The sequence below is a fragment of the Salvelinus namaycush genome, chromosome 14 (assembly GCF_016432855.1).
Source record: "Salvelinus namaycush isolate Seneca chromosome 14, SaNama_1.0, whole genome shotgun sequence".
Classification (NCBI taxonomy): Eukaryota; Metazoa; Chordata; class Actinopteri; order Salmoniformes; family Salmonidae; genus Salvelinus; species Salvelinus namaycush.
Genome location: NC_052320.1, coordinates 34,024,541 through 34,030,515, shown reverse-complemented (window position 1 = coordinate 34,030,515; position 5,975 = coordinate 34,024,541).

Sequence of the window (5,975 nt, the reverse complement as noted above, 5' to 3'; positions counted from 1 at the left end):
TTTTGTACTCCGACGTCCTTGGGTAGGCGGAGGGAGTCTGGAAGGGTATCTAGGAATCTTTGGGTTGTCTGAGAATTTATAGCGCAACGTTTGATAATCCTTGGTTGGGATCTGAGCAGATTATTTGTTGCGATTGCAAACATAATAAGATGGTGGTCAGATAGTCCAGGATTATGAGAAAAAAACATTTAGACCTACAATATTTATTCCATGGGACAAAACTAGATCCAGGGAATGACTGTGGCAATGTGTAGGTCCGAAGACATGTTGGACAAAACCCACTGAGTCGATGATGGCTCTGAAAGACTTTTGGAATGGGTCTGTGGACTTTTCCATATGAATACTGAAGTCACCAAAAATGTGAATATTCTCTGCCATGACTACAAGGTCCGATAGGAATTCAGGAACGCTCAATGAGGAACGCTGTAAACGGCCCAGGAGACTTGTAAACTGTAGCTGCATACGGTGCATTCGGAAAGTATTCAGACCTCTTGACTTTCCACATTTTGTTGAAGCACCTTTAGCAGCAATTACAGCCTCGAGTCTTATTGGATATGACGCTACAAGTTTGGCACACCTGTATTTAGGGAGTTTCTCCCATTCTTCTCTGCAGATCCTCTCAAGCTTTGTCAGGGTGGATGGGGTGCGTTGCTGCACAGCTATATTCAGGTCTCTCTAGAGATGTTCGATCGGGTTCAAGTCCGGGCTCTTGCTGGGCCACTCAAGGACATTCAGAAACTTGTCCCGAAGGCACTCCCGAAGCCACTCCTGCATTGTCTTGGCTGTGTGCTTAGGATTGTTGTCCTCTTGGAAGGTAAACCTTGGCTCCAGTCTGAGGTCCTGAGCGCTCTGGAGCAGGTTTTCATCAAGGATCTCTCTGTACTTTGCTCCGTTCATGTTTCCCTTGATCCTGACTAGTCTCCCAGGGCCCCTGACGCTGAAAAACATCCTCACAGCATGAGGCTGCCACCCCCATGTTTCACCGTAGGGATGTTGCCAGGTTTCCTCCAGACGTGACACTTGGCATTCAGGCCAAAGAGTTCAATCTTGGTTTCATCAGAATCTTTTTGTTTCTCATGGTCTGAGAGTCCTTTAGGTGCCTTTTGACAAACTCCAAGCGGGCTGTCATGTGCCTTTTACTGAGGAGTGGTTTCCGTCTGGCAACTCTACGATAAAGGTCTGATTGGTGGAGTATTTCAGAGATGGTAGTCCTTCTGGAAGGTTCTCACATCTCCACAGAGGAACTCCGAAGCTCTGTCAGAGTGACCATCGGGGTCTTGGTCACCTCCCTGACCAAGGCTCTTCTCCCCCATTTGCTCAATTTGGCCGGGCGGCCAGCTCTAGGAAGAGCCTTGGTGGTTCTAAACTTCTTCCATTTAAGAATGATGGAAGCCACTGTGTTCTTGGGGACCTTCAATGCTGCAGAAAAGTTTGGGTAACCTTCCCCAGATCTGTGCCTCGACACAATCCTGTCTCGGAGCTCTACGGACAATTCCTTCGAACTCATGGCTTGGTTTTTGGTCTGACATGCACTGTCAACTGTGGGACCATATATAGACAGGTGTTTGCCTTTCCAACTCATGTCCAATCAATTCAATTTATCACAGGTAGACTCTAATCAAGTTGTAGAAACATTTCAAGGATGATCAATGGAAACAGGATGCACTTGAGCTCAATTTCGAGTCTCATAGCAAAGGGTCTGCATACTTATGTAAATAAGGTATTTCTGTTTTTTGTTTTTAATACATTTCCGACAACTTCTAAGAACCTGTTTTTGCTTTGTCATTATGGGGTATTGTGTGTAGATTGATAAGGATTTGTTTTATTTAATACATTTTAGAAAAAGGATGTAACAGAATGTGCACTGTATATTTCATGAGTAGAAGCTCAAAAGATGAAAACGCAGGGGGGGGGTATGGTACTAGTGTAACCAGGAGGAGAGGTTTAACACAGTAAATGAATCAGGCTTGAGCCATGTTTCAGCCAGGCCAAACAGATCAAGGTTATGATCAGTGATTAGTTCATTGAGTATGACTGTCTTGGAAGTGATGGATCTAACATTAAGTAGTCCTATTTTGAGATGTGAGATATTATCACAATCTCTTTCAATAATAACAGGAATGGAGGTCTTTATTCCAGTGAGTTTGCTAAGGCGAACACCGCCATGTTTAGTTTTGCCCGACCTAGATAGTGGCACAGACACGGTCTCAATGGGGAAAGCTGAGCTCACTACACTTACTGTGCTAGTGGCAGACTCCACTAAGCTGGCAGGCTGGCTAAAAGCTTACTGCCTGACCTGCTCCCTATCTCATTGTGGAGCTAGAGGAGTTAAAGCCCTGTCTATGTTGATAGATAAGATGAGAGCACCCCTCCAGCTTGGATGGAGTCAATCACTCCTCAGCAGGCCAGCCTTGGTACTGTTTGTTGGAGAGTCCCAGAAAGAGGGCCAATTATCTACAAATTCTATCTTTTGTAAGGGGCAGAAAACAGTTGTCAACCAGCATTTGAGTTGTGCAAGTCTGCTGTAGAGCTCATCACTCCCCCTAACTGGGAGGGGGCCAGAGACAATTACTCGATGCCAACACATCTTTCTCGCTAAGTTACACGCTGAAGTTATGTTGCGCTTGGTGACCTCTGACTGTTTCATCCTAACATTGTTGGTGCAGACGTGGATAACAATATCCCTATACCATCTACACTAGCCAGTTTTAGCCTCAGCCAGCACGATCTTCAGATTACTCTTTACGTCGGTAGCCCTGCCCTCTGGTAAACAATGTATGATCATTGGATGATTATTTTTAAGTCTAATATTGAGGGTAATGGAGTCGCCAATGACTGTTTTTAATTTGTCAGAGCTAATGGTGGGAGGCTTCGGCAGCTCAGACCTCGTAACGGTTGGAGGAGAGACCTGAGAAAGCTCGGGCTTTGACTCAGACTCGTTGCTTAGTGAGGAAAACCGGTTGACAGTTTCTATCGGCTGAATGAGCGACACCGGTTGAGCATGCCAAAAGCATATCTTTCCAGAAGCAATGAGAAAATTGTCCGGCTGCGGGGACTGTGTAGGGGGTTTAACACTACTACCTGTATTCCCGATGGCACAGACGCTGTATCATTCTTTCCTACATTTAAATTGCCTTTGCCTAACGATTACGTCTGAAGCCGAGCTAGCAACTTGGCTATCCTTACCTTAAGGTGATAGTTCTTCTGTATATTAAGAGTACAGCTACTGCAATGAGAAGGCATTATGTTACTTAGCTTTCTTTTTTATGGCCAGAAGAGGTCCTGCAGATCTATGTCCAGATAAACGTCCAGGGTGAAAAAGTGTCATTAAAATAGTCGTGTAAGGACAAAACTAAGACCTTGGTAAACGTGTTAAATACAGAGTTTGATTAAATAGTTATTAAGAGTAAAATATACAAACATTGTCAATGTGTGTAGGTATAGGCAGACGTTGCATTTGGATGATGTGTTTTATGCATATTAAAGTAATATTATTCAACAAGCTACTGTGCAAGCGTTGATTGAGAAATTATGACGTCGTTTTCTTTTTTTGCCCTCCGGCACCTAAAAAAAAAAGCACTACACCAATGAGTATAATAGGTTAAATCTCAATGGTTCTATATCTAGACATCTTTGTTCAGACTTTTGATTACTTTGTGTAAAGGCTGAATGGGTTACCTGTCTCTCTGCTGGACATAATACATTCCTATGTAATTTGACCTAAAGTAACATGTACAAGACAGGTTTCCCAGCCATGAAAACGTTACAAAAAATAGTAATTTGCCACGCCTTTTCACCAATTTTCTACAAAAAGTTTAAAGTATATGCATATATGGCATTTCTGGGCCATTTTATTGTGTTTTCCAGACATTTTAAGATTTTTTTTTTTTTTACATTTTCCGTTCAAAAATGTTAAGCCATCATTGGGCTGTATGTAGCAATTATTTACGAAGATATGGCCAAGTGAATCTAGTTAAATATGGCCCCATGCAGTTGGTTGGTGCCCATAATAGAAACTGCTGCCAGGGGGGTAATGGAAAAATCTGTGATGGCACTATAGCCCAAAATACTTCTTTAGACATACCCCAACTGTTTATGAAATTTGGTTGCTCTATCACAAAGTCCACTAGTTTTTCCTGTAACCATTGGACTATGGTCAACATTTCCTCAATATGACCCCCATTAAGGTCTTAAGGGTAGTTTTTGTGCTCAGAATTATTGTCTATATTATCTGTGGGGTTTAGTTAGTGGGTAGATAACATTACAAAATAATTAGTATATTGTTTGGAATGATTTTACTCTATTTTCTTCGAACAGGAAATCCAGATGGCCTCCAGTCTTTAAAATGTTCCTTACGGTATCTAGTATTAGTGTACCAGGTTTGATACTTTTATCATAAAGTGGAACAAACTCAGTATATTTGGTTCTTATTTCCTGAACCTGCCAACAGATATCATTAGAGGCACAGAGAAAGTAGCTTAGTCAAAGATACAGTACAGAATGGTTTTTATACTGAACAAAAATATAAACGCAACATGTAAAGTGTTGCTACCATGTTTCTCATCCCAGAAATTATCAATATGCACAAAAAGCTTATTTCTCTCAAATGTTGTGCACAAATTTGTTTACACCACTCCTTTGCCAATATAATACATCCACCTGACAGGTGTGGCATATCAAGACGCTGATTAAACAACATAATCATTACACAGGTGCACCTTGTGCTGGGGACAATAAAAGGCCACTCTAAAATATGCAGTTTTGTCACAACACAATGCCACAGATGGCATGCTGACTGCAGGAATGTCCACCAGAGCTGTTGCCAGAGAATTGAATGTTCATTTCTCTACCATAAGCTGCCTCCAACATTGTTTTAGATAATTTGGTAGTATGTCCAATCGACCTCACAACCGCAGACCACGTGTAACCATGCCAGCCCAGGACCTCTCCATCCGGCTTCTTCACCTGCGGGATCGTCTGAGAGCAGCCACCCGGACAGCTGATGAAACAAAGAATTTCTGCAGAAACTGTCGCAGGGAAGCTCATCTGCGTGCTTGTCGTCCTCACCAGGGTCTTGACCGGACTGCAGTTTCAACTGTACCGGGATGGCGTGGTGTGGGCAAGCGGTTTGCTAATGTCAACATTGTCAACAGAGTGCCCCATGGTGGCGGTGGGGTTATGGTATGGGCAGGCATAAGCTACAGACAATGAACACAACAACAGTTTTCCGATGGCAATTTGAATGCACAGAGATACTTTGACGAGATCCTGAGGCCCATTGTCGTGCCATTCGTCCACTGCCATCACTTCATGTTTCAGCATCGTAATGCACGGCCCCATGTCGTAAGGATCTGTACACAATTCCTGGAGGCTGAAAATGTCCCAGTTCTTCAATGGCATGCATACTCACCAGACATGTCACCCATTGAGCACGTTTGGGATGCTCTGGACCGACTGCGTGTTCCCATCAATATCCAGCAACTTCGCACATTGAAGAGGAGTGGGACAACATTCACAGGATTTATTTCAATTGACTTTTTTCCTTATATGAACTGGAACTCAGTAAAATCTTTGAAATTGTTGCATGTTGGGTTTATATTTTTGTTCAGCGTAGTATATCTGGCTCAGTCCTCGTCCTTTCAATTGTTGTATCCCACAACCATTCCACAAAATATCTGTAGCCATAAACAATATTCATATACACTTTTACAATAATTACTCACAATCATAATTAATTGTGACATATTCCATGATGCTTAGTTATATTAGCACAGGTTTTCTTTATTTCAATATCAACATATGGGCAAAGACTAATCCATACACAGCCATCATCACTAACACATAGACAATACAAAATAAATATACACCAACATCTCCATTCACTTTGTTCTTCATTATCAAATAAATATTAAATACGTACACATTTCTCCCAGTTCATTGCAAGGTGTCTCAAAATACTTTATGGAATAAAATAA